General features: G+C 41.0%; 1 long non-coding RNA gene across 1 annotated transcript; it reads right to left on the bottom strand.

The window, feature by feature from the left end:
- Window positions 1-951: 951 nt before the first annotated feature.
- On the bottom strand, window positions 952-22,356 carry LOC125481382. Its single transcript, XR_007261314.1, has 3 exons — window positions 22,229-22,356; window positions 1,680-1,774; window positions 952-1,060 (listed from the first exon to the last, which is right to left on the bottom strand). It is a non-coding gene; the product is annotated as an uncharacterized LOC125481382 (long non-coding RNA).
- Window positions 22,357-25,000: the final 2,644 nt, after the last annotated feature.

Genomic DNA, 25,000 nt, shown 5'->3' with positions numbered 1-25,000 from the left:
AGGCTATCATATTCTCAAGTGAGAACTGAAGCATCATTTACGCTGATAGAGAAGGAAATTCTCTCTAACGTGAGAACTGTAAAAGAATGCTGTTGATAAATGGATTTTATTTTGTGTTTCAAAATTTTTAAACTTGTGTTACATATAAATAGTTTAGTTTATTCTACCATTTTTATTTTTTGCACAATAAACTTCTGTTTAATTGTTAAAACCAAATTTGCAGATTGCATACTTGAAAGATCACTTTGGTAAAACTGAAAAAATGATCAAGCAAGATTTCAGATGACTGAAAACTGACTTGTTCAGCAAAAACATTAGATTGGATCATAACAGAATTGCTGTTGTAGAACTGAATGGTCATCTTATTAATTTTCACCCTTCTAAAGCAATCCTGATTACACAACTGCTATTAGACTGTTAGTAGGCTGCAAGAAAGCAGCTGCTAGCACAGCTACTTCTAGACCTGATAAGTGTATGGCTGAGGAAATGCACTGATCACTCTAAGCCTGGGCAAAACATGTAGCTGGATTCCTCTCCGACAGCTGAAATAATGCAACTTTATTGGGAAAGTAAACTAAAGTACAGTATTCAATTTGGATCCGTGCACCGGGTCAGATTTGCCGCCAAGAAGTAAAACCATCAGACAAGATCTCAACGTATTACATCAAATTCACCTCCATCTGTTTTCCCCCTCAACTTGACTGGCATTTCAAATCCCACCGAAAGCTTTCTGGTTAAGTCTTTGTGACATCTCTCATTCATTATTCACCCCATGTGCAACTCTCCAACTGTTCACTCAGGTGATGGCACAGAAGTGGGGTGGGGAGCAAGACAGACAGAAAGAAAGAAGGGTTTACCATCCTGAAGATTTCATTACAGAGCTGGAGCTACATCATATTATTCCAGATGAAAGTTTAAACCCATCCCAACGTCATTGCAAGATTGCGGCAAGGGGTGAAAACTACTGGCAGAGAATTTCTCTCATATCTTGATAGTTCATGCTGTTTCTGTCATCCATCTTCAATTTATGAAGCCAGTCTCTCCTGATTCGATACCATTGCTATTTGGAAGGTGGAAGTGCGTTCAAATTGGGGATGGTGGTGAGCAGCAAGTTGTGGAAGGAATTAAAAGACTTTAATTAGACCAGGATGGAATTAGCCTAACTGGCATCAAATCCAACATAACAACAGGCCCCAAGCTACTAGAATTTTTGATGGAACCGACAGAATAGTCAGTACTGTGGAACTAAGGCTTGGATTAGATCCGATCCATGATAAAATGGAATTTTAGCGTACCTGGTTGCAAGGGTTGATTTGTATGGAGAACTGGCCAAGAAGGTTTGGAGTTAGTGAAGAATAGCTATAAGAGCTGAGGTGATTAATGATGAACTGCTCAAAAAGACCTCAACCCATACTTCTAAGAGTCGCAACATCCAGGACAAAATACAATAAATTACAACCTGATCTTTTCCCGATTTGAATAAGTAGTTGAACATGGGTAAAAACTAATATAGACTGAGATAGCGACCTGTTTAGAAGGTCAAGGGAAGATTATGCCAATATCCCACTCCATAAAGATTTAAGAAATAAGGAAGCAAATCAAACTTGTCCAATATTCTTGAAAAGCAACTACAGACTTCTTGTAGATTGGGGCACAGCAGTGCACAGTCTATCACTTACCTGCTCTGGAAGTCTGCCACCATGTCCCGTCTCTCAGATATTTTTGATGAGCCATCCAGTCTCATGTAAGTATGTTGTCTGAAGACCATGTACTCCTGAAACAGCATTCAGCATGGGAATCAATGAACGGAAAACAGAATTCATAACTGACAGCAATACTGATAGGCCTATATAATCAAAAATTCAAGCAAGATGTACACAAAAGAAAGTTCGTTATGGTGAGCCTTTTTAAAATAATAGTTCAATTTCATCTGAAATATTTTACACCGTTCTAGCCACTACATTTAAGAAGAATTCAAAGGCACTGGAGGTGGTTTAGAAAAAGGGGCTCTAACAGTGCAGGTGTGCATGTGTATGTTTGCATGCATGTGACAATGGTACATTATCTGGGGGAAGCAGAGCAGAGTGAAAACCAAGTTAAAATTTTGCAGGGATTTGACAAAGTTAATGCTGTCAGAAAGTTTCCTTAGTGGGAGAAATCGACAACTAGAGAGAACAGTTTAAAATTAAAGGTCTCCCAATCAGACAGGAATGAGGTGGAATTTCTTCTCTCAAAAGGTCATTAGTCTTTGGAATTGTTACATAGACAGCCGAGGAGGTTAGGACCTAAATGATATTCAAGGTTAAGTGAGCTGAATTTTGTTTTAAATTGACAGAAGTTGAAAATTATGGGGGACTGGCAGGAAAGTGTAATTGAGACCTAATGAGATCAGCTATGATCTTAATGAATGGCAAAGCAGGCTTAATGGTCTAGTCCTAATCCTTATTATTTTTAAAACCTCATGAGTGAGCTCTGTACATAAACCTGGGGAAATGAAGGAGAATCTCAGGGGTACTTTAACCATATTTGACAGGTGCCACTTATGCTTTCTAAGCCTTAGTTTTACCTGACAGACGTGCTCAAGTCATGCCAGAAAAACCTACACCCCAAATACCTTCCAACAGGTGGACCATGCAGACTCAGTGTCTTCTGCAGAACTAATTCCTCAAGCACCATGGGGAGCATTCCTTGCTTGGTGATTTGGCTCCTGGTGCTATTGCTGTTGCCCTATTCTAAAATGACCACGTCTATCATTGACCTGAGCTTCCAAATCCTGGTTCCAATCTGCCGGAGAAACAGCCTTTTGCAATTGAATTCAGGTGATGGTGGTAGAAATGTTAATGGTGGGGATGGGAGGATTTGAGGCAAGGAAAGGAATATGGTAAATACGAAGTAGAAAGACTAATTTTGCCCCAGTCAATGATTTGAAAGTATAATGGATGATGGTTTAGACAGCAAACAGGTTGAGTTAAAAGTTTTGGATTAAAACAGATAAGATTGAGAAATGGGGGTGAGGAAGCATTTGTGAATAAAATACTGTATTATGTTACAAAAGTGATTAATTCTATAAAACTAAAAGAGTACTAAAACAGCTCTTTATAGTTCCAGCACTTAACAGCAAGTCAGTCTTTATTTCACAAGGTACTGCATAGTTGAAACCAGCCACCATTAGGATGGGAGCTATTCTCCGGAGTTGTTGGCGATTGAAGGGTTAATTGATTATTGGCTGCTGAAGAGACCTGCAGTAACACAGCAGGGCATGGTTAAATGGTGCTTGAAACTGGCAGAACACTCCCAGAACAGGGCCCACTCCCAAACCCCTATTTGTTTTCTTAGTCAGGACTGAACATCCTGTGTTTCTTGTGAAATATATAACACTTGCATCTCAGAAACAACAATCTAATGCCTGAACTGTTAGCAGTCAGCGTAACACCAAAAAAGGCTAAGTACTTATTTTATTGAAGGGGCGGGGAGAGTGAAGAGAATCCAAACCACACCCCCCCCCATTTAAATTAACTCAGTTTGAATTTCCAAACTGTACGCAATCTCTCCCCCCCACAAACTTGCTGTTTCAAATAATGTGCCTCATGAATAGAACTGTACTCTCCATAACAGGTCACATTAAGTCACTGACAGGAAATCCCTTTCACAGATGCTGAAAGTCATTATGATTGCGTAAAGTGGAAACCTGCATGTGCATTTGGTCTTGAGAAATGTTTAAATAAAACCAGAGATAAAATGGATATACAGCACAGAAAAACCTCAGGACAGTTTGCATTATTTTTGCTGTCTGTTAAAGGCTGACTGTTCCATGTCTCCTTGTAGACTAGGGTTTGAACCCTAATCTGTGCTCAGTCAGCTGATCTCAAGCACAGTGACAACTGCAAAACAGTGAATCCACTTGTGGCAAAAGCACATGGACAAGGACAAGGAAAAGGAACAGCAGTAGGCTGCTTAGTCCTTCAAATCTGCGCTGTCATTCAATAAGATCATGACTGATCTGTAAGTATATGGTCAAGTTCACTCCAAAGCCTAGGAACACTGACACTTTGAGATATACTCAAGGATTGCTGGTCTCGAAGTGCACCCCGGCAATGGTCAGCAAATTGCTGACATAAGGTGAAGATACTAAAGTAGTCAGAGAAACAGAGTATTTAGGAGCAGGATTAGGCCATTTGGCCCTTTGAACCTGCTGTGCCCATCAATAAAATCTGGCTGGTCTGGTTGTGATCTCAAACTCAATTTGTGTGCTCATCAGTAACCAACAACTCTTTGATGTACAGGTTCACCCATAGTGATGTATTTGTTGAAACAGGGATGTGCATCTGATAATCTGTATGTTTCTTTTCCTGTGGGTCAGGCAAACGAGCAAGACTACATTCTTTGACACTGTTGGTACAGTGTGAATCTTAACCTTTTCCCTCCCCACTTTTGGCCTGTTGACAAACAGCAAGGCTCCAAAACAGTAAGGCTAGGATGGATACAGGTCAATTATATTTAAGACACTTCGGACACATCTGATTTTTCTTTAAAAACAAAGTGGGTCAAATATTTCATCCTCATGTAATGTTGATATTTTTAACCCCCACCGAAATCCAGTCACTGGGAAAGCTTCTCATTGACATTCAACTCGCTCCCATTGAAATAGGGGACTAAATCCAACTAGGTAAAGTGAGAAAAACAAAAATAAATGTTCTTCAAACATTAAATCACCCATTGCATAGACCAGACAAACTGTGTTTACATGAACACATGCATTTTGGTGGTAATTTCAGTACACAAGTGGGTTTGTCAATGACCTGTTTGACAGAAGATTCACTGTAATCCTCCTCAGCCCTACAACCCTCACAGATCTGTGTTCCTCCAACTCTGACCGCTTGGTCAATCCCCAAGATCTTTGTTCAGACACGAGTGGCTGTGCCTTCAGATCTTGAAGATTGAAGCAATGAAAGTTTTTCCCTAAACCTCTTCAACTCCTTTACAGCTTTTTTAAAGAGGATTTTTAAAACAGGAGTTTGAGAAAGTTATGGATCACTTCTACTAATTACAAACCTGCATTTCTAGAATACCACTCAACCTTCCAAACTGCTCTGCAGCCAATGAAACGCAGCAGCAAATTTATCCACAACTTAAGCCCTCAATGACAAGTAATGTTGATTGAGGATTAAATGTTAGTCAGGTCACTGGCAAAACTTAGTTGTTCTTATTTAAAATATTGTGTTGGTAACATTTACATCTGTGGGTGCAGACTGGGGATCACTTTTATTTTTCATTTGCGGAACAATCCCTCACAGTACCACAGTGCAGTGTCAGCCGAGTTTCTGTTCTCAAGTCTCTGAAATGGGATTTGAACCCACAAGCTTTACTCAGAGCCAGAAGTGCTACCAATTAAGCCATGATTGTTAAATGTCTTTGGTGAGAATTTTTGTTTGAATATGCACCCTGCCACATTTTAATACATTAAAGATGTTCTATAAATGCAAGTTAATATTGTAGTAACACTATGAGACAGATTCATGCTCACCATGGGCATTAAGAGCTGAACTGCGGCCCCAAAGCTGCGAACATAGAGCACTTTAACATAATTGCCATATTTTGTTTAATTACTCCCCCTACAAAATTCTGTCCCTAACAGCATTATGGATCTACCCACAGCACACAGACTGCAGTGGTTCAAGAAGGCAGCTAAGCACTACCTTCCAGGGCAAAATAAATGCTGTTCAACCAATGATGCCCATGTCCTACAAGTTAATTTAAAAAAAAATGCACTCTCCTACACAGCACAAGCTCTGTGTCACCCAGTCAGAGATATCAGTGGTCTTATGTGCATTTGGCAAAACACATTGCCTTATATGCCTGCACATTACTTTCAGCAGCCTGCTGTTTGCTCATCAGGGTTTGCTTTCTTTCTACATTGAACCTTCACCTGAGTGAGTATGGCAGTGCGGTCTAGCAACTGTTTGATGTTTCAGCTTGGACTGTTTTTGGCAGTCTCATTATACTATACATAGTCGCAATCTTATTTATGCTGTAGGAGTTGCTCAGCCTCCAGACTGGGGGGGCGGGGGAGTAGGGGGCTAGACTAATTGAAAAAGTGATACTGATTCCTGGGCACATCGGACATTTTTCCAGGGTACTAATCATGCCAAGTGGACTTTTGGCCAAAAGCTACAGCCTGCTTACTGAATGATCCTGCCCAGGCCTGTGCTTTACCGCCTTTCCTCGTACTCTTGCTGAACTGCTTTTGCTAAATTGTAGCTATTCCAACTCTGTTGTTTGCAAGCATGCACCTGCCTAATGAGAACTGACCCTAAAACAGCTGATGCTTTCCTTAGTTTACTGATTTTCTAGATTGTTGCTGTGTTTTGACACAAGCTGACACTGCATTTCCAGCAGCAACGTGAACCAGTTTCTCTACTCACTCACTTGCTGAACCAGATCCTTTTCTCACTTGCTTGCTCAACACAGCATCAAACTGAATAATTAATTGGCAGCTTAAAGAGACAGGATCCCCTTTAGTTGCATTTATTAGCAAAGGCAGGGAATAACAGCAAGATTGTTATTTTGGAACTGTTCAAAATGCTGGTTAGGCCCCAACTGGAATACTGCATGCAGATATGGTCACTATATTATGGGGAGGATATGGTGGATCCAGAGAGATTGCAGAGGAAGTTTAATGCCTGGCCTGAAGAGTTTGAGCTATGAGGGAAGATATGACAGGGTGGAGTGTTTTTCTAGGAGCAGTGGAGGTTGAGAGGGGCCCGATAGAAGTGAATAGGTTGGAAGGGAATAGATAGGGTGGATAGAAAGTCACTAAATCTAACAGGAGAGTTGAGGAATTTTTTTTTCCACTGAGAGGGTGGTGGGTGTCTGGAACACACTGCCTGAAAAGGTGGCCCAGTCAGAAATGCTCACGACATTTAAGCAGTACTTAATATTCACTTGTGTTGCCATGGCCTCTGGGGCTTTGGACCAAAAGTTGGAGAATGGAATCATTGTAGTTAGATCTTTTTGACTGGTATGGACATGATAGCCTTATAAAGGCCACAAGAAATGGGAACGGGAGTAGGCCATTCAACCCCTTGAGCCTGCTTCACTGTTCAATAGAATCATATCTGTCCACACAGGCGCCGTGTCTGCTCAAAGGACCTTGCCCCACATGGCGCCCTGCCCACAAAGATGCAGAAAGAATAGAGGAGTCAATCATCAATCTACTGGTTTGAGTTCCTGTGACAACAGTGTGTGACATCTGCAAGATGCACTGTAGTAGTCACAAGGATTCTTCAACAGCACCTTTTCCTATTTCCTTTTCTTGAACTATTTCCTATTTTAACTAAATTGCCATGTGCCTCATTCAACATGATTGGTAATACATTTAGGAATAAAATCGAATAATTTACAGAGCACTCTTATTGTGACAATCCAATCTGATTAAGAATACAAATGGTGGAAGAAAAACTTAAACTTCAGCTATTATTGAGACTTTCAAAAGGTATGAAGAAGCTGCAATATTCAAGTAATTTCACAGCAACTGTTCCGCAAATACTGCTACTGCTTGGGGACAGAAAATCTTATTTTGCAATAACGTAAGAATAAATGTGACAAGAAAATAGTGTTAATGTTTCGAGTCCAGTGACCCTTCGAAGAAAAAACAGGGTTGACATTTCGAAGAAGTGTCACTAGACTCAAAATATTAACACTTTCTCTTCACAGATGCTGCCAGACCTGAGTTTCTCAAGCAATTTGTTTTTATTTCAGATATCCAGCATCTGAACCTTTTGGTTTTGTTATATAACAAGAACAAATGTAATATTTTTAATGAAAGAAAAGGCTGATGACAGTATGGAACAACAGCATTATTATATGCACGATGAAGCTGTCAGCTGGATTTGTGTGTTTATGGATGTTAAATATGGATATAAAACATGGATGTAAATTGTTTACCTGTGGATAAATACTTGATAGGCATTGGAGACAGATAACTTCACAATAAGAATCCAATGAAACTACACAATCCCATATACTGATTTTCACTGCCCCACACTCTGCCCACAACCTTGTATTTTCCCCTGCACCAAATATTTGTCCAGTTTCCCCCAAAAAGATGCAACTGTCTCTGAATCAAAATGCCAAGATATTTTCTTTCTCCCTGGGTCTCAGTGTCGCTCTCTCTCACTCTGTCTGCCTGACTGTCTATCCATTTGGGTGTGTGTATTGAATGGTTGATACTGTAAAACCGCCAACTGTAAAAATTTGAGACATTATGTCAGGGTTGGGGAAAATACTTTTATTTTTCCAAGAGATACAGGTTCTTTTGTCAAGGCCAGTATTTGTTGCCTATCCCTAATTACCCTTTAGGTGGCGATGATAAGCCACCTTCCATGAATTCTGCAGTCCATCTGGTACAGGCATGCCACTATTCCTGGAAGGGAGTTCCAAGATTTTGATCCAGTGACAGTGAAGGAATGGCAATATAGCCCCAAGTCAGGGTGGTGTTGTGGCTTGGAGGGAAATTTGCACGTGAAGATTTTCCCACATATCTGCTGCCCTTGTTCTTGTAGGTGGGTCGAGGTATGCAGGTTTGGAGATTTGCTGCATAACATCTTGAATACAACTTAGCACTGCCATTATACATGATTGAAGGAGTACATGAACTACAATCCATGGAACATTCTCCTCAGGTTCCCATCTTACCAGGTCAAATGCTGCCTTAACATCAAAGGAATGCACCTCAACTTTGAGTTCAAACCTTCTGCCTATGGCCAAGATTGTAATGAGGTCAGGAGTTGATCCAAACTGAACAGGTAATTGATATAACAAGGTGTAGAGCTGGATGAACACAGCAGGCCAAGCAGCATCAGAGGAGCAGGAAGGCTGACGATACCCAAGTTCCACAGCACCTTCCATCTCTGAAGATCAAAATGAGACTAGCTAGTAATTGGATTTGTTCTGAACTTCGTGGTCAGGTCATCCCTTTACAATTTTCCTCATTGGTCATGTAGATACTAATATTTTAGTTCTCACGTATAAGCTTGGCTAAACGTGTGGCTAGTTCTGGAGATCAAGCCTTCAGAATTATCACTGGGGCAATGCCATTAGTTTGAAATTTATTGACACAGGTCAGAGGCGGGGGTTGAAAGCATTAAGAAGTAGGATTAGTTTGGAACTTATTTGGGGGGGGTGGGGGGGAGAAGTTAATTACGATTAGATTGAGATTAATACAGACTAAGGGAGAGAGCAATCACCCATGTCACTTGATTTGTCACCCACATGCATATTAAGTACAAATGACAAAATCCAAAAGAATGATTTCCCATTAGCATTGCCTCAGTCAGAGAATAACATCAAATGAAGTCATTCAGTAAATAAGCTATTCAACATCAATCTTGTGTTGTGTCAGAATTACATGTCTAATTTAAGATAGATATAAAGCCAAAGGTCCTTGCAATCAAGATACAGGATTCTGGCTCTTTTTAAAACAGAATTCATCTATAAAGCAACTTCAACTGAAAAACACGCTCACACACAAGAGAAACTGCACTGTGGGAAGGAGAAAAGGAAAAGTGTGATATTCAGAAAGGTCATAAAATATTGAATATGCAGAGTTGATCTAAGCTCATCTGAGAAAAAATCTGACTTTTGACAATAATAGACAGCAGCATTCTGCAAAAAGCTGAGAGCAGAATAAAACGTGCAAGAGGGAGTGTAAAAAGGAGATTAGGAGAGCTAAAAGGGGATATGAAAAGATACTGGCAGGTAAATAAAGGAAAATCCTATAATGAGGGGAACAGTAGGGTCTAATATGGACTACAGCAGTAGTTTGTGCACGGAGCCAGAAGACACAGGTAGGATTCTAAACAAATATTTCAGCATTTATTAATAAGAGGGATAATACGGGTATACAAGTCAGGGAGAAGGTCTGTGGTACAATTAAAGAAATTAGCATCGATAGAAAGGAAGTTCTGAGTGAACTGGCATGCTTAAAAGTAGATAAATCTTTAGAGAGCAAGAGGAAATGTATCCCAGGTTGTTGAGTGAGGCAAGGGAGGGAATAGCAGGGGAACTTGCAAAAATTTTCAATTCCTCTCCGGCAACAGGAAAGGTGCCGGAGTACTGGATGACAGCCAATGTGAAACTGTTATTCGAGAAGGGAGCAAGGGATAAACTAGGGAACTACAGGCCAGTCAGTCTCACTTGGGTGGTGGGCAAACTATGGGGAACAATTATGAGGGACAAAACTAATCTGCACTCGAGAGGCAGGGATTAATGAGGGACAATCACCATGGTTTTGTTAAGGGGAGGTCAGGTCTCTTCAAAGAGGTGACCAGGTGCGAGGATAAAGGCAATGCTTTTGATGCAGGTTCCTTGGGCTTTAACAAAGTTTATGATAAGGTCCCGGATTGGATTCTGGTAGCAAAGTAAGAATCCATGGGATCCAAAGAAATCTGGCAAATTGAATCCATAATCGGCTGAGTGACAGCAATCAGAGGGTGATAGTTATGGGGTGTTTTTCTGACTGGAAGTCTGTGTCCCACAGGGGTCACTGTTGGGGCTCTTGCTGTTTATGGCTTATAAAAATGATTTAGACTTCAATGTAAGAGGGTTGATCACCAAGTTTGAAGATGTTGTTAAAAATTGGAGGGGGTAAATATAGTGAGGAGGATAGCTTCAGATTACAGGAGGATATAGATGGGCTGGTCAGATGCTCTGACCAGTGGCAAATGGAATTCAAATTGGATAAACATGAGCCAATGCACTTGGGCTGGACAAAGAAGGCAACGGTATACATGACGAAAGGGAAGAGCCTGGGGAGCGCCGAGGATCAGAGGTGTATATGTAGTGGTGGGACAGGTAGATTAAGGCAGCATATGGAATGCTTATCTGTATTAGCCAAAGCATAAAGTTTAAGAGCAAGGAGGTTATGCTGGAACAGAATAAAATGTTGACTAGGCCATGGTTAGAGTATTGTGGAAAGCTCTAGAATCCACATTATGGAGGGATGTGATTGCAATGGAGAGGGTGCAGAGGATGTTGTCGGGACTGGAGTGTTTCAGCTAAAAAGAGAGAGACTGGACTGACTGGATTGTTTTCCCTGGAGCAGAGGAGACTGAGGGGGGACATGATTGAGATGTATAAAAATTAAGATTGGTACAGATGGAGTAGACAGGAAGAAACATTTCTTCCTGATGAAGGGATCAAGGACCAGGGAAATAGATTTCAGTTAAGAGACAGAGGTTTAGCTGTGAGGAGAAACGTTTTTTACCCAGAGGGTAGTGGGAATCCGGAACTCACTGACTGTAAGGATGGTAGAGACAGAAACCCTCTGAAGTAGTATTTAGTAGTGCTCAAGGTATACAAGACTGTCAACCAAGTGCTGGAAAATGGGATGAGAGTAGTTAGGTAGTTGATTTGACCAGCACAGGCCAAGATGGGCTAAAGGTTCTTTTTCTGTGCTGTAGATTTCTATGACTCTATTTCAATATTTTTAGTTAGACTGGGACAATGCCAAACCACAGCCCATATTCAGAAATGTTTCGAATACAGTTAACCTTCCAGGAAAAGGACAGGACGGGGCTTGTTTCTGATATCACAAAGTCAATTGAAAGCAGGTAATGTATGCTAATAAGCAGAAACAAGCAGTCAGTTAACAGGTATCACTAATTAAACAGCAGGAACAAAGTACGGTCACATACAGCATAAAAACAGATAAGCAAGCTTACACACTTCGTAAAGGCTTAAGCAACTTGCCTTGAAAGGGAGCCAACAATTCATTCATAATAAAGTCTGAGAATATTCAGTTCAGTTGAGTAGAGAGGCAAAGCAGAGAGGCAGGAAAACAAGGTCTGGCGGGTGGCTGGCGTGCTGGGGGTTTTGGTGTGAGTATGCAGCTTAGGATGGACAATGAGCAGGATCCTAGGGATATGGGTGGAGAGAGCAAACAGGCCAATATGTGCAAAGAGGGGTGGAGAGTGTGAACAGGTTGTGGAAGGGAGAGGAAACGTATGCAGAGGCCATTCTGCAGAAAGTAGAAATTGAAGAAAATGAGCAGAATGGTAAGGCTCAAGTGACTTAGTAGGTAGGAATTGAGCTTGGAGTTCATATCAGATTTAAACTGAATCAAATTCTTTTCTCTCAGTGGGTTGTTGGTCTTTAGAATTCTCTTCCCTCGAGAGTGGAGGAGGCTGGGTTATAATTGAATACTTCTAAGGCGGTGTTAAACAGAGGTGGTCAGAACGGAGTTGAGGCCTTAATCAGATCAGTCATGATCTTATCAAGTGGTTGAGCAGGCTCAAAGTGCCAAATGGCCTATTCCTGCTCTTAAGTTATATGTTCATATATAGGGAGCAGGCGGCCAAGTGGAAGTCAGATGGGTCAATTCAGATTTGATGCATTCTTGTAGATTTGGTCACATGACAGTGTATTCCATGGTTTTTTTATTATGAGCTGCTCAACCATGTGAAATTTACCCACTCTTTGCAAATATTATTTCATTTATCTTGAGGGTATCAGTATCACCAAACACCAAATAAAAGATTTCATCTTTTCCTTTATAATGGGATGAATAACAATTTGTAAACCAAAAGAATGATGATAAAATTAAGAGGTCTAACCTATTTGCCAGTTAAATGAGATCTATTTTTCAGATTTGTCAGAAGTATTGACCCCAATGATAAACAAGTAAATACTACAGATCAAAGAAAAACATTATTGCTATTTTTGTCTGTAATGAATCAACAGGACTGGAGGCAACAATAAGTTTTGAGGATTCTGATATGGTACAGATTATAGAGCCATGAATACAACATACAGAAAGATCACCTAAAAACAAAATACTATGGATGGTGAAAAATTGAAATAAAAACATAAAGTGCTTGAGACATTCAGCAAAGAAACAGAACTAACGTTTCAAATCCAATGACTTTTGCTCAGAACCCATCGGGCTTGAAATGTTAACTTTTTTTTTCTCCACAGATGCTGCTGAATTTCTCCAGCACTTCGTTTTTATTACAGGAATATCAGAACTGGGAATAAAACACTGCAGGGAATAATGTACTTAGAAAAGATGGCAAGAGGGAAAGGGAGTTGGCATAGCTCTATTTATTTGAGATAACACACTCTGTAGAATTAAGTGATAGCTATCAGTGAGCCACAAATAAAATCCATGTGGATAGAGGTAAAATACAAAGGACCAATCACACTAACAGAGGTAGTTGAGAGACCATGTAATAGTGAATAGGCAGCTGCAGTGACTAGTTTAAACTAGTTCTCTTACCAGCAGTGGCTGACTCAACACATTAGATGTTGAGCAACTTTAAATGAAGGAAGTTTGACAGATGCACAAAATAAGTCACACATAAGTGGCAACTGGAGACTGAGCGCGGCAAAATAGGGTCCCTAAATCTGAGAATTGGGTGGAGTAAGGATAAAGGTGATGTTGTGACCTTTGCAAAAAGAAGCAGCTCAAGAGAGGGAGCCAAAGAGAGTGAGACTAGACAGCTGAAGCCTGGAAGTAGTAACGTGGTGTGCAGGAAGGTGATTGAGAGTTTTATGCCCCCTCATCCCAAGATACCTAACCTGGAGACAATAATACACTGAAGGCCTCTAAGTAATCTATACTGTAACTAGTTACATATTATGTTATAATTATGGGTAATCAAAATGCTATTCAAAACTTTTCAAACTTCAGAAAACAGATGGGAAGATGTGTCATGCGTAGCTGGTGTAGCATGTGGATATGGTGTACACCTATCAGATATGTAGCAAACACATTTTTTGTGTCTGAAGATTGAGGAACTTGGCTCAGAATTTCAGCTGGGTCCGAACTTCAGATACTACAATGCATCAGGATGAGGAAAATTACCCGTTCACAGAGGTTGTCACACTCGTTTAGATTTGGTCCATGATCACTGACAGGAGGGTCTGAAATGTAACTGAGGCAGGTCTGGTGATCCAGAAACAACGAGGAGCTTTAGCGCTTTCAACTGTTTAACAGGCATTCTTGTGTGGAGAAATGCAGGAGAACAACTTGGGAGTGGTACAGGAAGGACCCAGTTCTTGTGATTCACGTGGGTACCAGTAACATATGCACGGCTAATAAAGAGTTCCTATAGAGGGCGAACGAACGGCTAGATGCTAAAAAAGAGTCAAAGTCATAATCTCTGGATTACTACCTGAGCTACAAGCAAATTGGCAGAGGGTGAATAAGATCAGAGATTGATATGGTACAAATGGATTGCAACATATGTGCCACTGTCACCAGTACTGAACAGTACTGCTACTAGAACAGTCTTCACTGAAGCCTCCCTCAGACCAGTGTACTGACAAATCATACAACCATGGCTGTACAGTGGACGTGAACTGCAGTGGTGAGGATTCAAGTGAGGCTAAACTTGGTAAACTGAAAAGATGAGACAATAGTGTAAGCTAGCAATCAGGGTAATTGTTGTAGGTAAGGTGAGCGTAGAGAATAATGGTTTAAAAAAAGAGAAATAAAAGCTCTTTATTTGAATTCTCATAGCTTTCATAACAAGATGGGTGAATTGACAGAACAAAGACAAATAAATAATTGTGTGATAATAGCTATTACAGAGAAATGGTTGCAAAGTAACCACAGCTGGAACCTGAACATTCAAGAGTAGCTGACATTTTGGAAGGAGGAAGATAGGAAAGAAAAGAGAGACGGGGTAGTTCTTTTGAATAAGTTTTGGACGGGAGTACATTGGTGAGAAATCATCTTGGTTGGGAGGATAAAAATGCAGAATCAGTTCAGGTGAAGTTAAGAAACAACCAAGTAAAGAAATGGCAGGTGGAACGAATTTCTTGGTGTCACAACAGTAGATTTATATTGCCCTACAGTAAACCAAGAAATAACATGGGACGTAAGACCAAAGGCCCTGCAATAACTGTGGGAGATTTTATTCAATTGGCAAAGATAGTGTGGAGGGTGAGCTCAGTTCACCACCACCTTCTAAAAAGCTGCTAGAGAGGGAACATAAATGGTGAGAGTTGCTCAGAACACCACATTCTCAAACAATCCAGTGAATAGGCTACTTAGGTCCAGTAATATGCAGTGAAACAAAATTAATTAATTATGACCCCACAGTAAAGAATCCTCTAGGCAAGAGTAATCATAAGAGAATTTCACATTCAGTGTGAAGGTTTTTTAAAAAAATTATGATCTGAAACTAGTGTAAATCCTTGTAATTGTCTTCAAAAACTCAAAAGGCAGAGTTGGTAAAATGAAATGGTAAAATAAGTTAGACAGGAAAGAAGCATTGGCAGATATTTAAGACATTACTCCAATCAAGAATATATTCAACTGTGAAAGAGAGACTAAAAGAGAGGCATGTATAATCTGCAGTTAATTAAGGAATTTAAGGATTACTCAAGTTAAAAGAAACGTGCAAAGCTGCACAGATTAGTAGCAGGCCAGAGAATTGGAAAAGCTTTAAACTGACAAAGGAAATTAAATAAAAAAGGAAAAACTGGAGAATGATCGAAAACTAGCAAGAAACAAAAAACAGACAGCAAAGTCCTACAAGTATATAAAAGAGTATTTAAAGTAATCACGGATGCCTCAGAGTCAGAGAACAGGGAGATTAATAATGGGAAACAAAGAATGGGAAAGAACAGACTGAACAAACACATTGAAGACAGATACTAAGTAGAAAATCCCACAGAGGATCCCAAGAATAATAGAAAAGAAAATGAGAGGAACTTAATTCATGCTTGGTCATTAGGTAAGTAGTACTCGGAAAACTTATGTGACTTGAGGCTGACCAGTCTCCTGACTTGCATCTTAGGGTGTTAAAAAAGGCGGCTACAGAGATTGTGGATGCATTGCTTGTAATCTTTTAAAATTCACTTGATTTTGGAAAGGTTCCAGTGAATTGGAAAGCTACTCATGTCAAACGACCATTCAAGAAAGGAGGGAGACAGAAAGCAGAAAACTACAGGCCAATTAGTCTGACAAGTCATTGAGGAAAAACACTAGAATGCATTATCAAGGAGGCAGTGGAAAGACATGTAGATATTTAGCAAATCATACTATCAGGTCCAACCAACAAGCTTTTGAGAGGGAAACAGTGACAAAATTATTACACATCTTTGAGGATATAACAAGGAAGGTGAATAAAAGGGGCCATATATTGTGAATGGATTTCAAAAGTCATTTAGTAACACATAAAAGGTTACTGCACAAGTTAAGAACTCACGTAGTAATTGGGATAATATACTGGCATGGACAAACGATTGGTTAACTGACAGGAAACAAAATATTAAGATTCATGGATCATTTTCAAGTTGGCAAACCATAAACTAGTGGGGTGCCACAGCGATCAACACAGGGGCCTCGGCTATCAATGACCTGGAAAAAGGGACAGACTGTATTGCAGCCATATTGTTGATAGCAAAAAGATAGAGAAGAGAGCAAAACAATTGTTTTGTATTCCTTTCACTCTGCAAATGATACAGGTGAATTAAGCAAGTCATCAAAATTAGTAGATGGCATTTAATGTGGGAAATTGTGAGGCTGTCCAGCTTTGGTAGGAGGAATAAAATAGAATAGAATTTAAACGGAGAGATGTTGAAGTGAAGAAGGGTCCGGGTGGCAGTATACACGAACCACAAAGTTAGCCTGCAGGTACAGCAAGTAATTAGGAAAGCAAATGGAGTGTTGGCCTTTACTGCAAGGGGCATGGGAGGGTAGAAGTGGGGAAGTCTTGCTCTCATTGAACAGGGCATTGGTGAGAAATTTCACTAGGCTGATTGCTGGGCTGACGTGGTCATATAAGCAAAGGTTGTATTCATTAGAGTTTGAGACTTTGACGTAATTTTTAACCTAAGATTCTGAGTGAATTTCATAGGTAGACATTGAAAGAATATTCCCCTTGGGAACTAGGGGCAGAGTTCAAACATAAGGATTCTCCTCCAATTTAAGTTGGAATTGAGGAGGAATGTTTTCTGTGAGAGAACTGTTAGCCTCTGGAATTCTCTCCCAGACAGGAGTAGAGGCTGGATCATTGAATATATTTGTGGCTGAGTTAACTTTTTTATCATCAGTTACAATTGGTCTTTGTTATGCTGTGCCCTCAATTATTTTAAAAGCATTGTATATTGTGCTATTCCCCTACTTCTCATCTGCTCTGTTTCATTATCCATGAGTAGACCCTGTTGTAAACCTTCTTTTGTCAGGCTCTGTAAATACTGGCGAGGAAGGAATTGAACTTACGTTGTAGAATCTAAAATTTTGATCACTTTACGTGTTAATTTTATGGATTTTTTTAAAACTCAAATTTCCTTAATGTGTTCCCATGTTTCCTCCCCCATAAAATTACCTGAAGTAACAAAAATTAGGCAACCAGCCCATCAAGATTGCTCTACCGTTGAATAAGATCTTGGCTGATTTGCAGGTGGCTCAGTGGTTAGCACTGGTGCTTCACAGCAGCGGACCTGGGTTTGATTTCATCCTCGGGTGACTGCCTGTGTGGAGTTTGCACATGCTCCCCATGTCTGTGTGGGTTTCTGCCAGGTGCTCTGGTTTCCTCCCACAGTCCTAAGATGTGCAGGTTAGGTGGATTGGGCATGAGAAATGCAGGGTTAGGGGGATGGGTCTGGGTGGGATATTCTTCGGAGGGGCTGTGCGGACTTGTTGGGCTGAATGGCCTGTTTCCACACTTAGGGATTCTGATTCTGTGCTAGTGGCCTTAACTCCCCTTAGCTGCCTACTACTGTAACCAACTTGTAAACAATGTTCAGCATCGGTAACAAACATCAAGAATCAATGGTGAGCGTGCCCGCTTCTGACCTTTTGAAGGAGGGAAGGTCACTGAAGCAGCTAAAGATGGTTGGGCTGAGAACACTACCACAAAGAACTCCTGCAGAGATGTTCTGGAGCGGAGATGCCTGCCCACCAACACAACCAGTATTTTCCTGTGTGTCAGGTATGCCTCCAACCTAAACGCTGCAAGACAAAGCAGCAAACAAGGGGTGAAGGATAGTAATTCGGCATGTCAGAAGGGTATAATGGGACCTCTAAAAAGGATAGTGCCAGAATCACAGTTATTCATAATTTAGGTCAACAGAGCCTGGAATGAAAAGCACAATTTCTAAATTTGCAAATGGCACCGACTTGGGAAGTAATTGCCAATGTTGAGAAAGAATCCAAGTAAGTACAAAACATTTTAAAAAAATCTTGAATGACCATTTAATTAGAAAATGAACTTTTCACAAATCTTAATACCTCAGCTAGCCAAAAAGAAAGGTAAAGAGGTCACATTGGAAAAGTAAGACCAAATGGTGTAGACGACAAATGAGAATGGGAGAATGGAAATACACAAATCACTACAACTATAGTAGTGACAAAAAGTTAATGAAAGGCTATTGAAAAATGCAAGCCAGGCAAAAAGGATAGAACAGAAAGGTAGAGAGTCAGGCTAACGAGTTTTGGTTAGACCACAGTGGAGTATGGTGTAGTGTTCTGGACACCGTATTATAAAAAGAATATAGGGCATTAGAGAGGTGCAAACCATGCAACTGGGTGCTCCAGTTTCCTCCCACAGTCCAAAGATGGCGGACTGGCCAGGCTAAATTGCCCATAGTGCTTAGGGATGTGCAGGCTAGGTGGGTTAGCCAAGGGAAATGCAGGGATAGGGTAGGGGGATGGGTCTGGGCAGGATGCAATTGGGAGGGTTGGTGTGGACCCATTGGGCTGAATGGCCTGTTTTACACTGTAGGGGTTCTATGATTCTATAAGATTGATGATAAATCAAGATTATATCCATCAAAAGAAAGGACAAACAGACCAGGCCTCTTCTCAGAAGTTGAGAAATGATCTAATAGAGATTTTGTAAAGTATGAAACTGTTTTGATGGAAAAGAACGTGTGTCCACTTGTGAGGCAAGACATTCACCAAAATATCCAACAGGCACAGCAGGAGAAACTATTTTTAATCAAAGGTGAGAATAAAACTGTAAGGAAGAGGAGTAGGACCTTCGAACCTGCTCAAATTCAATAAAATCAATATGATCCATTAAGAAAGAAAGTTGCATAGTCCCACTGGGCCATACAGCTGCTTTCATCAGAGAGTTCTCCACACCTCAGGCAAGGGGAGAGGTTGAGAAGGAGAATCCTTCATGGTGATGAGAATTGCGAGAATTGAACCCATGCTATTAGCATCATTCAACAATTCAAGCTAGCCATAAAGCCAACTGAGCTAACCAACCCACGAATGTGGCACTTACTACCATAGGTATCAGTTGTGGGGAACAGAATTAGTGCATATAAGGGAAAGTTGGAGAAGCAGGAGGGAAAAGCAAACAGGTTATAGTGCAAAACGTGAAAGAAGAAAGTTGGGAATTATGAAGTTGATTTGGATGAGAATAAAGGAGGCACAGTAAGTTTGCAGACAACACCAATACAGGTGGTGTAGCAGACAGTCAAGGTTATCATATGGACCTTGACTGGATGGGCCGATAGGTCGAGGAGTAACAGATAGAGTTTAATTTAGACAAATTGGAGGTATTGCATTTTGATAAGGCAAGCCAGGGCAGGACTTATACAGTTAACGGTAGGGCCCTTGGGAGTGTTGCTGAACAAAGAGACCTAGTGGTGCAGGTGCATAGTTCCTTCAAAGTGGAGTCATAGGCTGTCGGGGCGCTAAAGGCAGTGTTTGCCTCACTTGCCTTTGTCAGTCAGTGCACTGAGTACAGGAGTTGGGACATCACATTGAGGCTGTACAGGACATTGGTGAGGCCACCTCTGGAATACTGCATACAGTACTGGTCACCCTTCTATAGGAAGGATGTCATCAAACTTGAGAGGGTGCAGGAAAGATTTACAAGGATGTTGCTGGGACTGAGTCCGTTTCTATACAGTAGGACTTTAAGTGTGCACGGAATGCCGGCTTGCGTCACATTCTGTGACAAATAACTTCAGTCTTCATACAATTTTTTTTAAGACTATTAGACAGGAGTCTAAGTAGGCCATTCAGATCACTGATTCTGCTCTGCCATTCAATGAGATCATGGCTGATCCGATACTCCTCAACTCCACTTGCACTGGCAACAAAGTCCCAGCACAGTGCTGAAAAACATACCAGTTAAAAAAAATAGAACCCTGGGAGCCATGACTCAGTTGGTAGCACTCTTGCCTCTTAAATCACAAAGCTTCAGGCTCTCAAAAGCCGATAAGTTTGTCATTATCACATTGCTGTTTGTGTAAGCTTGCTGTGCACAAACTGGTTGAAGTTTTTTTATTTATACAATGTTCTGCATTAAACTGTAACTGCTTCCTTTATGTCATATACCCCTACATCCAGCTACAAGCTCTTACATGCTCTTCCTGTGCCTACTAGTTTATTAGCAGCTAACCAGCCATGAATGGAAAGAATAATTTCTAGCACAGATCCATAAGGCACATCATTCCTCTGTATCTGAGGGGGCCTCCTTTCCCACTTCGTTCTACATCTCCAAAATCAACCCATATGGAAAAATTTAGCCCAAACTAAGCAATGTGTCATCAATCCACATTATATGCGTAACAGTCTTGACTGGTAGATCAGTCCCTCCATATTTTGTAGGCCTTGGCTATCCATGTGGTGAAGAGAATTCTGCTCTCTGCAACTGGATCCTTGACTTCGGGACTTCAGTAAAAAATAGTCAACAGCACCTTCTCCACGACAATCCTCAATACCGGTACCCCACAAGGATGTGTACTCAGCCCCCTACTGTACTCCCTGTACGTTTCAGCAAAAAGGGCATGTCCCCATCTACATCAATGGAACTGAGGTGGAGATGGTTGAGACCGTCAAGTTCCTATGAGTGACAATTACCAATCCGTCCTGGACCACCCATACTGATGCGACAGTCAAGGTGGCATAACGACACCTCTTCTTCTGCAGGAGGCTAAAGAAATTCGGCATGTCCATAAGGACTCTCACCAAACTTTTATAAATGCACCATAGAAAGCATTCTATCTGGATACATCACGGCTTGGTATGGCAACTGCTCTGCCCAGCAAGTTATGAACACAGCCTAGACCATCATGCATGCTATCCATTGACTCCATCTACACTTCTTGATACCTTGAAGAGGCAGCCAAAAGACCCCTCCTAGCCCATTCATAATCTCTTCCAGCCTCTTCCGTCAGGCAGAAGATACAAAAGCTTAAACACACGTACCAACAGATACAAGAACAGCTTCTTCCCTGCTGCTATTAGACTTCCGAATGAAACTCTCAAATTTCAAATCTAATGCTGATCTTGCTTTTTGTGCCCTTTCCTTGCACCTGTAACTTTGTATTCCTTGGTCTGTTCAATCACCCATGATCTTTAATTGTTATGATCTGCCTGTACTGCAAGCAAAACAAAACTTTTCACTTCGGTACATGTGACAATAATAAATTAAATCAAAAGACCTGGGATCCAAGTCATTAAAAATGCATATACATGCACCAATTATCTTGTTACTTAATTAAACAAGACTAAACCTGTACTGATCTGTGCACCCAAAGCCAATTATAACAACTTTTCCTAATGTCCATCACTGATCCAACTGTGAATAAGAATGTGAGAAGGAGGGAGGTTATGAGGGATAGATGCACAGTACGTGTGCACTACAAGTGGAGATCCTAGTATATAGACTCAAGTGCAAGCCTGTCTTTGAGCTGAGTGTCAGCTCACTTTTAGGTAAAGGATGCACTCGGGTGAAGTTACGTAAGCTGCATATGCATCTAAGAACTAACTCTTTTGCAGATAATACTCTTCTGGCACACAACATCTCTCTTTTCTTTCAGACAGTTGAAACAGTCTCTGCTGAGATTTCCCAAATTGCCTTTCTAAGATTTGTGATATGTCTGCTCTCATGAGATTTTGTTTCCAACAATCAATTTATTACCATGCATAGAAAATTACTCGGGCTTGGAAGAAAGAGTCACTCCAAATCCAAAAGGAATAGCCATCCCAAAAACGAACAGTTCAGAAGTGACTACTGTTTGAAAATTGAGGCTCACACGCAAGGCAATAGCCAGTGAATTTATAACAAATGTAAAATTCTGCATGGACAGATCTTTGACTTCAACGGTTCTCTGCACAACAACTGAGTTTAGAAGATGCAATCACCAAACTAAAACCTAAGGAAGAAAAGCATCATTTGTGTCACAGTTCTAGCAAGTATTTCCTTCTGCAATTTGAAATAACAGCTTATTGATTAAGGACCAGATCACTCCTTACCTCTAGCAGATCGATCATACGTGTCATCTGGGAATAAATGAGCACACGATGGCCCTGGGCTTTTAGCCGTGTTAGGAGGATGTCAAGAGTGTGTAGCTTCCCACTGTCTGTGATCAGGCTTTCTTTGTCTGAAACAAACATGTTGAAATATTTACTGTTTTTCAAACCTCAAGAGCTCAGGCTTCAAATTTCTACCCTAACCAATACCACCCCACTGAATTTTCTCCCAAGGCATTGGCTTACAAGAATATAGTTCCATGGACACTAACTACTTACGGTGTGAACTTGAGAAGTGAGTGTTGGTAGCATATTTCCCACCACTGGCATCTCATCTAATCCTAACCTAGCCTCACTGAATGTAATCTTCTTCTATCATAGAGTCATAGAGATATACGGCACAGAAACAGAGCCTTCGGTCCAACTCGTCCATGCCAACCAGACATCCTAAATAAATCTAGTCCCATTTGCCAACATTTGGCCCATATACCGCTAAACCCTTCCGATTCATATATCCATCCAGATACTTTTTTAAATGCTGTAATTGTACCAGCCTCCACCACTTCATTTGGCAGCTCATTCCATACATGCACTACCCCTGCGTGAAAAAGTTGCCCCTTAGGTCTCTTTTCAATCTTTCCACTCTCATCTTCAATCTATGCCTCTAGTTTTGGGTTCCCCCATCCCAGGGAAAATACCTTGGCTATTTACCCTGTTCAAGCCCCTCATGATTTTAGAGACACCTACAAAGGCCACCCCTCAGCCTCCGAAGCTCCAGGGAAAATAGCCCCAGCGTTTTCAGCCTCTCCCAATAGCTCAAACCCTCCAACCCTGGCTACATCCCTGTAAATCATTTCAGAACCCTTTCAAGTTTCACAATATCTTTCCTATAGCAGGGAGACCAGAAGTGCACACAGTATTCCAACAGTGGCCTAACCAATGTCCTGTACAGCTGCATCATGACCTCCCAACTCCTACACTCAGTGCACTGACCAATAATAGAAAGCATACCAAACACCTTCTTCACTATCCTATCTACCTGTGACTCCACTTTCAAGGAACAATAAACCTGCACTCCAGCGTCTCTTTGTTCAGCAAAACTCCCCACGACTTTACCTTACCTGATTTGCCTTTCCAAAACTCAGCACCTCACGTTTATCTAAATCAGATTCCATCTGCCACTCCTCGGCCCATTGGCCCATCTGAGGTAAACTTCTTTGCTGTCCACTACACCTCCAATTTTGATGTCGTCTGCAAACTTACTAACCATACCTCCTATATTCACATCCAAATCATTTATATAAGTGACGAAAAGCAGCAGATCTGGCACCCATCCTTGATCCGCTGCCAGTCACAGACCTCCAGCATGAAGAACTCTTCACCACCACCGTCTGCCTTCTACCTTCCTAGTTCTCCCCGCACCTCGTGCGATCTAACCTTGCTGAAGTCTACCATGAGGAACCTTGTCGAACAACTTACTGAAGTCCATATAGATCAAGTCCACTGCTCTGCCCTCTTTGATACTTCTTCAAAAAACTCAATCAAGTGCGTGAGGCATGATTTCCCACACACATAACCATGTTGACGATCCCTAGTCCTTGCCTTTCCAAGTAAACGTAAATCCTGTCCCTCAGGATTCCGTCCAACAACTTGCCCACCATCGATGTCAGGCTCACCGGTCTATACTGCCCTGACTTTTCCTTACCACCTTTCTTAAACAGTGGCACCACGTTCAACAACCTCCAGTCTTCTGGCACTTCGCTTGTGGCTATCAATGATACAAATATCTCGGCAAGCGGCTCAGCAATCACTTCCCTAGCTTCCCACAATTCCAGGGTACACCTGATCAGGTCCTGGGGATTTATCTACCTTTATGTGTTTTAAGACGTCCAGCACCACCACCTCTGCAATATGGACATTTTTCAAGATGTTGCTATTTATTTCCCCATGTTCTATATCTTTCATATCCTTCTCCACAATAAATATTGATGCAAAATACTCGTTTAGTATGTTCCCCATCTCCTGCTGTTCCACACATAGGTGGCCTTTTCAATACAACTTGAAAGCTCAGCTCAGACCAAAGACCTGCACTGACAAACACGGGCTCCTGGAATCAGCTGAACCCAAAGAAAGCTAAATCTGATTCAAGATTTCACGTTCATTTTGATATTATTCATTTTAATCTAAAGGATTACAGACCAAGCTAATTTTCCACTCTAGCCAATGACAGAGACAAATTATAGCTGTGTTTCAGGCAAAGCTCACTGAACAACAATCTACATTGTCTTACTATTGCCTGTAAGAAGAACACGGCTCCTCATAGGTTTTACAAATGGGACTAAATATTTGAGAGATAAAAATGTAAAATGGCAGGTAAACAGAACTCAGTGATAACTCTTTCAGAGAGGTGTTAAATGCAGATGGTACTTCCGAGAGTCCTTCAGAATCAATTTAATATAGTAGAACCCAGGATTTTGCGTGAACTCTGAACAACAGCTACTTATATTAATATGGCACTATAAAATAAACAACGTAATGCAAGGTGGCTGACAGGAATATGATCAAAGTACAACACCAAGTTAGATGCAAGCAATTAGAACAAGCCAAAAGCTTGATCAAAATTTTAAAGAGTCTCCTCAAGGAGGAAAGTGAGGTAGAAAGTGGGAGAGCGACTCAAGGGAGAATTCCACCATTTGGGACCCCAGCAATTCAAGTGATGGCCATTGATGATGCAGCAATTAGAACTAGAAATTCACAAGGGTGCAGAATTGGAGG

This window comes from Rhincodon typus, unplaced genomic scaffold, assembly GCF_021869965.1.
Source record: "Rhincodon typus isolate 14 unplaced genomic scaffold, sRhiTyp1.1 hic_rhity00001936, whole genome shotgun sequence".
Classification (NCBI taxonomy): Eukaryota; Metazoa; Chordata; class Chondrichthyes; order Orectolobiformes; family Rhincodontidae; genus Rhincodon; species Rhincodon typus.
The sequence above is the reverse complement of the archived record's forward strand: the minus strand, read 5'-3'. Positions and strand labels throughout refer to the sequence as shown.